The sequence below is a fragment of the Eptatretus burgeri genome, chromosome 3, assembly GCF_056783735.1.
Source record: "Eptatretus burgeri isolate ZD-2024b chromosome 3, Ebu_testis_v1, whole genome shotgun sequence".
NCBI lineage: Eukaryota > Metazoa > Chordata > Myxini > Myxiniformes > Myxinidae > Eptatretus > Eptatretus burgeri.
Genome location: NC_140963.1, coordinates 102,915,546 through 102,926,973, shown reverse-complemented (window position 1 = coordinate 102,926,973; position 11,428 = coordinate 102,915,546). Strand labels below are relative to the sequence as shown.

The window sequence follows — 11,428 nt, the reverse complement described above, 5'->3', positions numbered from 1 at the left end:
GAAAACGATTCCTGGACTGTAAGAAATCAACTTTGAACAAGTGAACTATAAGCTCTTGTCCCATCTGTTCAAAGACTCTGTCTGCAAACTGCGGAGTTTGAAAAACGCGAAAAATACATAAAATCTTGATTTTTTAGACTTTTCAAGTTTCACTGAGATGGACTGGAAAAATCTTGCCAAGTTCAACAATATCTTTCTGCAGTATTTCAGATCCTAATGCACCAGAAAACATCATACATTACATGGTAATGTCATTTTGGCAGAAGATTAAAAAAAAGAAAAATATAAAATAAATTTCTTTTTTGTCAAATTTCTATGGACGGTAGCAACCCCTAAAATATTTTTTTTCGCGTTCATATTTGTTTTCTCATAAATATCAACCTAAATTCGGGTTAGCCCCTTGAAATTTCTGAAAAAAATAAAATAAGGACAGCCCTAATACATATATATATATATATATATATATATATATATATATATATATATATATATATATATATATATGTACATACATACATAGAAACACCCACACACATATACAGTGCCTGCAGAAAGTGGACACCCCCTTTCAAAATTTTCACCTTTTGTTGCCTGGAATTAAATTGCATTAAATCATACTTTTTACACCTTTATTTACACATCGTAACAGACAACTTTCAGGTGAAAAACAAATTCTACAAATTCCAGAAAATTTAATAAAAAATACAAAACGAGACTATCTTGGTTGGATTGGTGTCCACCCCCCTTATAATGCCAATTGTAAATTAGCTCAGGTGTATCCAATCACTGACAAAATCACACACCAAGTCCATTGACATCCACCTGTGTTAAAATGTAGTGATGGTAATTATTTCAGGATAAAATCAGCTATTTCTGGAGGTTTCATCTGCTGGGTGGTGCATTTCATATCAAAGACTCAACCATGAGCACAAATGAGCATTCAAAACACCACCAGGATAAAGTTGTACAAAGGCACAGATCAGGGGGTGGGAATAAAAATATTTCAAAGACCTTGAATATCCCTTGGAGCACAGTCAAGACAATCATTAAAGAAGTGGAAGGCATATGGTACCACAAAGACCCTGCCAAGATCAGGCCTTCCCTCCAAACTGGATGACCAAGCAAGGAGACTGATCAGAGAGGCCACCAAGAGGCCAATGGCAACTTTGAAAAAGCGACATGCCTGTATGGAAAAGACTGGTCACTGTGTGCATGTGATAGCAATATCCCAAGCACTCCACAATTCTGGCCTGTACGGTAGGTGGCAAGAAGGAAGCCATTACTCAAAAAAGCCCACCTTGAGTCCTTTTTGATGTATGCAAACAACCACTCCAGAGATTCTTATGCTGTGTGGCAAAAGGTTTTGTGGGCTGACGAAACAATGATGGAACTTTTTGGCCGAAATGAAAAACGTTACGTATGGCACAAAGCGAACACAGCACAACACCCAAAGTACACCATCCCTCCTGTAAAGCATGATGGTGACAGCAACATGTTTGGGGATGTTTCTCATCAGCAGGGATTGGGGCACATGTCAGGGAAGAAGGGAAAATGGATTGAGAAAAATACAGAAAAATCCTAAGAGGAAAACCTGCTGCCCTCTGCAAGAATTAAGTTGAATTTGGGATGGAAGTTTACCTTTTAACATGACAACGACCCGACGCCTACAGCCAAAGCTACACTGGAGTGGCCAAGGAACAAAAAGGATAAGTGTCCTTGAGTGGCCCAATTAGAGCCCTGACAAAAATCCAATCGAAAATGTGTGGCATGACTTGAAGAATGTCATCCATCAATGCTCCCCATGCAACTTGACTGAGTTTAAACAGTTTTGTGCAGAAGAATGGGAAAATATTGTCCAATCAAGGTGTGCAAAGTTGGTCAGGAACTTTTCCCAACAGACTCACAGCTGTAATTGCTATCAAGGGTGTTTCCACCAAGTATTAACTCAGGGGGTTGGACACTTATCCAACCAAGATATTGTAGTTTTGTATTTTTAATTTTCTGAAATTTGTCGAATTTGTTTTTCACGTGGTAGTTGTGGGTTACAATGTGTAAATAAAGGTGGAAAAAGTCTGATTTAATGCAATTTAATTCCAGGCTATCAGGCAACAAAAGTTGAAATTTTGAAAGGGGGTGTGGACTTTCTGTAGGCACTGTGCATATCACCATAGCACAAGATATCGCAAACCTCATACGATTCCTCACCATTAATAATAAAACTACACTTTTATGGGCAAGTTCTTGTGAACAAATAATGTTTCCTGCAGTGCATTCTATATGCAGGACACTGGCATGATCTTTGTTTTCACTTAGTGTTCCACAATCTTGAATTCGGGTCAAAACTAATGACATGATGCTACGCACATTCTCACTGCCAAACATTCATATTATTCATCCATTTTAAATGATGTTTCACCATGAGTCACACAAAGTTGAGGAGAAAAGGTCAAAACATTTATACAAGAGAGGAAAAAAAAAAGAAGGGGTGGAGGGAAAATCAACCATATTTCACTCCAGTGAAACTTTTAATGTCCAAGTTCTGAATCATGAATCATAACTTTGCAGAATGTGAATTTTTAATTACGAGGAAAGCACAAATCAGTTCAAAGGCACTGGTGCCTTATGACACACCGATAGATGGGAAACCAATAAACCAGGGGCGGATCAAAGGAACGGGTACGTACTAGGTCTTCCATGAGCCTTGACTTTGTATATAAAAAAGGAAATACTCACCCAGATGGCACAAGCGAGAATGTTTGGGATTTTAGATGCTCTCATGTGCACTCTGAGCATCAATTGACCATGTTGGCTACATGTTTGTGGGGGTGGGATGGGGGGAGTGGGGAGGGGATCCTTAGTATTTATCGTAAAATAACCTTTATTGCTTCTTATGTCATATTATTTTTGACATGATTGAGTTGGAACCTGTTGCTTTGTCAACTTAAAGGGATACCAGTTACTCAACATTCCTGTTCAACAATTACTCTGAATGATGATGATGTGAGTGACACCTAACCCTGCCATCAGAATCATTCAGCATCAGTGTACGGAAGAGGGCTTGTGTCGTGTCGTGTCTTCATGAGTCATTCCTTTTTTATTTTTTTAAAATAGTCATTCGAGGGTTCACAATTCCATAAAATGAGTGCGTGAACACACACACACACACACACACACACACACACACACACACACACACACACACACACACACACACACACACACACACACACTTCTATTTTTTAAAGAAGGCACTTCCAACCAAAAGTAAACTAGATCTACTCCGCTAACTACAGCAATAAGGAATAGCAGACATGGTATCAGGTGACTTTTTTTGTATACCGTGTCAAGGCTCGTGTCAGAGCTAATACACAAAACATATAACAAGGCAAGAGACAAAGATTCAGAGATATAACAAGTTTGGATGAGATAAAACAAGGACATGTAACAAAAAATATAAAAAACACACACACACACACACACACACACACACACACACACACACACACACACACACACACACACACACACACACACACACACACACAAACACCTGTGAATTATCGTAAGGATATAACTTACTTTAACACATAACTACGTTGTGTATCCATTTAATACCAATGTGTTGCATGATGCTTTTGAGATTAAATACCAATGCTGAATGACTTACATCTTGTAATGGCACAGAACTTGTAAATGTAAATGCCAACTGCTTGTAAATGCCAACGGTTTACTGACAGGTTTTACAAGTCATCACGGCACGGCCCTTACACCTGTAATCCCGTGTCTCTCTCAACTCCTCCCACACCGAGAAAACCAACTGTCGTTCACAACGTTTAGAGATAACATGCCATACGTATTTTTTGTCCCATCTCTCAATGGTGAAGAATCACATGAAAAAGTCTCGAATCCGGATCCGGATCCAGATTCAGATCTTCACCAAAATCGAAACAATTAGTCCTTGTCACACACCTAACCTGTCCACCAAGTTTCATCCGAATCCATCCTCAACTTTTTGAGATATCATGCAATATCTCTATCTTGTATACCCTGTGGTCCCTGCCCCATCCCTCTCCCTTCCACAGATCTCCTAATGTGTCTGTTCCCCACTGTTTTGTCCTTCCCTCTCCCGCCTCTCTTGTCTCATGCCCCCCTTGCTGTGCGTTGTGTGTTAGCTCTCATACGAGCCTCGACAATGTATACAAAAAAAAACATTTTACCAAACTTGACAGGAGGACTAAGGGCCACACAATGGAGGTTGTAGCGACTTCATTTGCCTCCCCCCACTCCAGATCCCCAAGGGAGTTTTCCATCTTGGGCAAAATCCATGTTGAGGTGTATAACCGTACTAAGACAGATAATCGTGGCATTTTTCCAAGGTTGCAACTAATAACAAAAGTAACTCGAGGGGGAGCACTCGGGAGAGTGCAAAACCTCCGCCGCCAATACTGCTGGGTCTCTCAAGTGAACCTTGTATCTTCTTCATTAAATATGTCAACAGTGCTGACAGAGTTATAGTTATTTTCTCTAACATTTTTGGGGGTGGGGGGGGGGGGTTGGAAATCACTTAAAACATGTAGAAATGCAAAAAAAAAGAAATCGAAATTTTGTTGAAAAAAAAAAGTTGCAAAAAATTTTTTTTTCTCTAACAATTTTTTTTGGGGGGGGTTGGAAATCACTTGAAATATGCAGAAATGCAAAAAAAATTCTTTTTGGGGGGGGGTAACAATTTTTTTGGGGGGGGGGGTGGAAATCACTTAAAATATGTAGAAATGCAAAAAAAAATTTTTTTTCGAACAATTTTTTTGGGGGGGGGGGACCAAGTCCAAAATTTAATTGCATGATCCTTGGACCATACCTAACCCCCCCACCCCCACCAAGTTTCGTCGAAATCCGTCGAGGAGTTTTTCCGTCATACTGTTCACAAACAAACAAACAAACACACAAACAAACAAACAAACAAACAGAAAGGGGTGAAAACAGTAACCTCCATCCATCTTCGAAGATGGCGGAGGTTAACCAGAAGGGCACTCGGTAGAGCACATACCTCTGCCACATAATGCCTGATCCACAAGAACATATTGGGCCAAATACATTTTTGAAACATCATGTTATACAGTACTATATCGTTTTTGGCCCTTTCTCTCAGTGGTGAACAATCACAATATAAATTAAATAATTATAATTCTCATATCCAGATCCAGATTCGGATTCGGATCTTCACCAAAATCAAATGAATTAGTCATGGTCAAACACCCAACCTGTCCATCAAGTTTCATCTGAATCCGTCTACAACTTTTTGAGATATCGTGCATGCTATATATTAGTTTAGCCCGATATTTCAACGGTGAAGAATCACTGAAAAAATTATCGGATCCAGATTCGGATCTTCACCAAAATGGAGACAATTCTTCATTGTCGCATACCCAATGGGTCCACCAAGTTTCGTCCGAATCCGTCCACAACTTTTTGAGATATTGTGCTACATATCGTTTTTGGCCCTATCTCTCAATGGTGAAAATTCACTTTAAAAATTCCAGTAGTTGGATCCGGATCCAGATCCTCACCAAAATCTAATAAGTTTGTCCATGTCACACTTCCAACCTGCCCACCAAATTTCATCCAGATCCATTCACAACCTTTTGAGATATCCTGCATACAAACAGACAGACAGGCAAACAAGCAGTCATAGACTGGTACTTACGAAATCGTCAACTTGACCTCTGACCTTGTCTAATAAAAGCTGTCTCTCGAGAAGGTAGCGATGCAAACCAGAAGTTTCTACGATGATTCTGTACCAAACCATCAAAAATCGAATGTTTGACCTTACTGTGACCTTGACCTTTGACCGATTTTGACCAAAATCTAATCAGCGCTAGCCATCACCCTCCCGAATCACGTGGTGTAATTTGACATTGGTAGCTTCTTCCGTTCTCGAGTTATCGTGCCAACAAACAAACACACAAACACACACACAAACAAACACACAAACACACACACAAACAAACATACAAACACACAAACAAGCCGGTAGGCGACGAGGGATTCGCTAGGATCGAAGCGCTGGATACGATGCTTTTCATTCTGACCGATCCACCGACGAATATTCATTGCCAAGATGTATTGGTTCACATACAATTAATTGTTCCTCTGCCTGGCAAGATTTTTCCTATTGCGTATTTTGCCAACTGGCACTCCCCATAAAAAATGACGGTAAATAGACACCCTGTTTTTGAAAGACTACCATTTGAAAAATAATTGGTTTGCTGGTTTGTGCTGTGGAGCCTCGCGTTGCAGACACACACACACACACACACACACACACACACACACACACACACACACACACACACACACACACACACACACACACACACACACACACACGGAAAACCCGACAATAAGGTATATCTCATATATAGCGAATCCAACAGAGAACAGAAGTCATCAATATACTAACGAAATCTTTAGATTTCGTAAGTAACAAACAGACACAGAGATGATACCATAAAAAAGAAAAAGAAACAAGAAGAAGACATCGTGCAGAGCACGATATTTGCAAAATTCATACAATTTGATCTCAAAAATAATCGGTTGTTGAATTAAATGACCAAACCTGCAACTCCTCTTCGAATTTCAAGTGAGTTGGATGAAAATTGACAATTTTGGAATTTTGGCCGATTTTGACATTTTGTTCTATGTTGAGCTAAAAAAAAATAATACGCTCGTTGAATTCAGTGTCCTGAAATATAAATCATCTTCAAATTTCAAGTCAATAGGATGAAGATTGAGGATCTCAGAAATATCACCAAAGTTGTTGACCTTGGACCTGTGTTGACCTTTTGGACAATGTTGACCTGAAAAGTAATTAGCTGGTTGAATTCAGTGACATGAAATATAAATCCTCTTCAAATTTCAAGTCAATCGTATGAAAATTGAGGATTTTAGAAATCTCACCAAAGTTGTTGACCTTTGGCCAATGTTGACCTTTTAACCGAAAAACAAGAGGCTTCTTCCTTATGACAAACTCGACCATGTGGTGATGTTTCGTGAAGATCGGTTTAAAATTGTGACCTGTCGGCGACAAACAGACAAACAGACAGACAGACAGAATAACAAGACAGACTGACCAATATACTTAAAAAACCTTTGATTTTGCAAGTAACAAGAAGACGACGTCGTGCAGAGCACGATACTTGTAAAATCCATAAAACAAATTTGACCTCAAAAATAATTGTTGGTTGAATTCAATGACCAAATATCCAACTACTCTTCAAATTTCAAGTCATTCCGATCAAAATTGACAATTTTAGAAACTCTGCCTTTGTTGACCTTTTGATTGATGTTTTTGAACGATGAACGGTGCTCTTTGACCTTTTCTTCTCAAAAATAGCTGTTTTCCCAATTCAGTCATGTACTATGCAATTTCTGTTGAATTGTCAAGTCAATCAGATGAAAATTGACAATTTTTTCAGACAAAAAGTCATGATTTTAGAAGTTTGACCTTTTGGTCTCAAAAAGAGTTGGTTTTTGAATTCCGTCATGCAATATGCAAATCTTGTTCAAATTTAAAGTCAACTGGATGAAAAATGACTATTCTAGAAATTTGACCTGAAGATGACCTTTGACCTTTGACCTCAAAATCAATAGGCCTCTCAGTTGAGACTACTTCTACAACTTAGAAAAGTTTCATGACAATTGGTTTAAAATTGTAACCTGAAGGCGATTGACAGACAGACAAACAGACAATAACAAAATCGACTCACTAATACATTTGAAAAATCTTCGATTTTGCAAGTAACAAGAAAACTCCCTTCGTACTCCCTTCGTTTGGCGCCTCGTGAGGGCGTCATACATCGCCTGGATATGGAATTGGGAAGGAGCGGTGTACTGTACAAAGATTGGATGGTATAATTTATTAATTTATTTATTTTATTAAAGAATGAGACCACATCTCACACGGTGGTGTTCATGCAGAATTTGAAAGCAATCGATTAAGTAGAAGCTCCATCAGCGCACTTTCATTCTGCTTTGCTTACACCCGCGCTTTGGCAGATATTTGAGAAAGAATGTATGTTCATGATCACGCTTTGGAAAAAACACAATTTCAAAGACACAAATGAAGAGGGAATTGAAGTCGCAACACAAAAGTATTCATTTTACCTCCTACTAATTTAGAGGGGACACGACCTTGCACCATCGTATGTCCAACATATTCTCAGTCGAGCATTCTAAACATTCCCTGCATTTCAGATGTTCCCAATCCAATCAGTCGCAAAAGGAGCTTTTTTGTTGTTGTTGTAATTAAATAAACAAGAACCTGCATGTATTAAAAACTGAGGACCACCAAGAACCTGCACGTATTGATGGTATAGTATTATATGTTTGTGGGGTAGATGGAGGAATTTCATAAGAAAGATAGGAGTGTATGGAGTAGTTGGTCCATAGATGTGTCAGAGACATCTCAATGTAAATTAAGTAGGGAAACTGTGAGCTTAAGTGTTACTTGTAACAAGGGGGGTGGTGCTGTGTTAATTCAGTAGGGTTTAAGGATAATTTCCCCCAGTATGTGATTGCCCCATCCGTTGGTCCCGTTGGGACCATACTCTGTGCAGAGCGTTGGTGCTGCCTAAGCAGTCTCCTGGGCTATTGGGCACAGTCCTGGGCAGGTCACCACTCTGACACAGGATACTAGCAAGCTGGTCCTCATTTTTCCAAATTCAGAAGGATGACAGGCAAAGTTAACCCCACCTGGTATTAATTCAACAGCCAAGCGTGATTTGAACCCAGGATCTTAGGATCCCAAGCCCACCACCCGAACCATTAAGCCAACACCAGAACTATTTCGCAAGTACCAACTTAAATTTCCCGAAAACCCGGACATGGTGTTCAAAAAATAAAAAAATTAATTTGTCGGTGCCGTAGGAATTTTATTACAAGCATGGATATCAAAAGCAGTCTGCCCTTAAGTGATCCTGTGCCTTACAAACATAACAACCAGGTTCATTAGCCATATAAAAGGCTGTTAGGATGGCCTTGAGGTACACACACTCGCCTCGAAGCTGTCGAGCTTGGGTTCAATTCCCGACCCACCTACAAACTCTCTCTCATCCTGGCATTTCATAAGCAGGGTGATTCATCAATACGTGTGCTGTCCCTCAGGTGGACGTTTAATTGGCGTCCCATCTGCCAGCATTTATTGATGGACGTTAAAAATCCCATGGTGTCCTTCACAAACAGTAGGCGAGCTATTCCAGGTCAATGGAGACTTGTATTTTGAAAGGAAAGTCATGACATCGGGCAGCGCCTAGCATCCTCGAGGAACAGGCCTAATTGGTGATCTTGGAACCCCCAATTGTTCCAACAATGGGACAGATACATGATCGGCAATGAAAGGAGGTATATGTTCGAGAGGATGTTCTGTGCACCAAGGCTCAAAGAGCAGCTCTACTTGGACAAATAACCTTTGGACAACAATGCCTTTCTACATCGCCTTATTTTCTGCAGCCTCGGATTTCAGGAAGAACACGCTCGTCCGTACATTTTTGGGGCTGAAACTATTGCTGATGAACCACCAGCATAAGCCATTGCACTCACATGTGCTTTGATTTGGGTAGGTTGTCCAAACTCGCATTTCAAACCATCTTTCCTTGCCAAGGACTGAAACGGGTGCACTATGCTGTTCACACCTATACCAGAAGTGGCAGCAGCAACTTTCGCTCATTCACGACTCCTCGGCATGGTTTGAAAATAATTACAACTCTTGCTAACAAAAGTTACAAAAACACATTGTTGCCCAAATAACGCTCTTACTATCTCACTAAAGTGTGCTTATTTAGCACAGGAAGGGGTAATTCAACAAAAACAATATGATCTCGAAGTATCTTAGCGGGCGTGTCAACAAAAGCATGACTCCAACTACTTCTTCTACTACTGAGCTTTCCTGAGTCCTGAGCACATGCCACTATAACCATTCTAACAAAAGCACAACTCCTACTCCTCCTCCACTTCTACTGGTACTGGTACTCCTCCTCCTCTCCCCCTCCCCCCCCCCCGAGTAGTGCTACTCTTGTATCTATCAAGGACACCTCTTTGAAGTGGTTGTACCCTCCAATGCAATTTGGAGGCCAAATCTTCCCCATTCTTCCCTGCTGCCTGGATTTGTCAGGGCAGTGTGATCACGGTCAGAGTGCCGATCAGTCCCCATGGACAGCCCTTTCCCTCTTGTCTATCTGCGTCCCTCACTCCCTCTCCACAACTTTGTCGTGGCCCTGACTTTGTGAAGGAGGGGGTACACAATTGTGGATGTGGGGATCTCTGGGTCGCTCCTGGGAGATCAATCAGCTGTCTCCGTGCCGCAGGCTTGTTCGTGTGAACTGTCTGCGGCTATACAACAACAACAACAACAACAACAACAACTCCTCTTCCTACTCCTACTGATCTTACCTGTGCCCTGAAAGTTCTAAAAAAAAAGCATTACTTCTACTCTTACTACAACTCCTCCACCTACTCCTGGACACATGCCTTTCAAAGCTATTCCAACAAAAGCACAACCCCTACTACTACTCTCCTTCGAATAATCTCCTCCTCCACCTCCTACCCTTCCTTCTCCTTCTCACGGGTTTTCCTGTGCTCTGAGTGCATGCCGATAAAGCCATTCCAACAAAATCAATACTCCTACTCCTCTTCCTCCACCTCCTACTACTCCTGAACCCATGCTTCCAAAATCACTTGAACAAAAACACTACTACTACTACTACTACTACTACTACTACTACTACTACTACTACTACTACTACTACTACCACTACTACCACAACACCTTAGTGACATTAAACTGGCCGATCACATTTACGGGGTGTGCATAAAGCAGAGGCATGATGGGCCAAATGGCCTCCTCCTGTATCCAAGTTCCTTTTACTGCCATCCACCCAGGCCCACAGCATGCTAACCTCCAGATGCAAATAATGCTTCGATAAATATATTTCACACATGACTATCCACTTGTGATCTCACAACACTGCAGGAATAAATTACTGCACAAATTACAAATGATGCAAAGATGACTCCAATGCCGCGAGTTTCCCCAGACATCGTGTACAAACGTTGCTGGATCATCCATGCGCAGAATCAATCATCTCCCATGGCATGACCAGTGTAAATAAATCCACTAATGTGAAGGTACAGGTAAAGGTGGGGACGTTGATGTTAAAGTTCTTGCGTCCCTACCCCCTACCCCTTGCCACTCCTGCAGGGAGCGGGTGTTTCTCGTGCAAAACAGTGATGCTACACAAAATGTGTTGATAATGTCTTTACACTTAGTTACCAGGTATATATTTTTAATCTTTCATTTGTACTTCGGCCACGTTTCAACCAACTAAATCCAGATAGGCTTCCGAACAATAACCCCTTTTCTTTTCTTTTTCCATCA

General features: G+C 40.7%; 1 protein-coding gene across 10 annotated transcripts in view; it reads right to left on the bottom strand.

The window, feature by feature from the left end:
• LOC147030560 (growth factor receptor-bound protein 10-like) overlaps nt 1–11,428 on the bottom strand; it is a 250,037-nt gene that overhangs the window by 94,359 nt on the left and 144,250 nt on the right. The gene's annotated exons all lie outside the window — the stretch shown is intronic.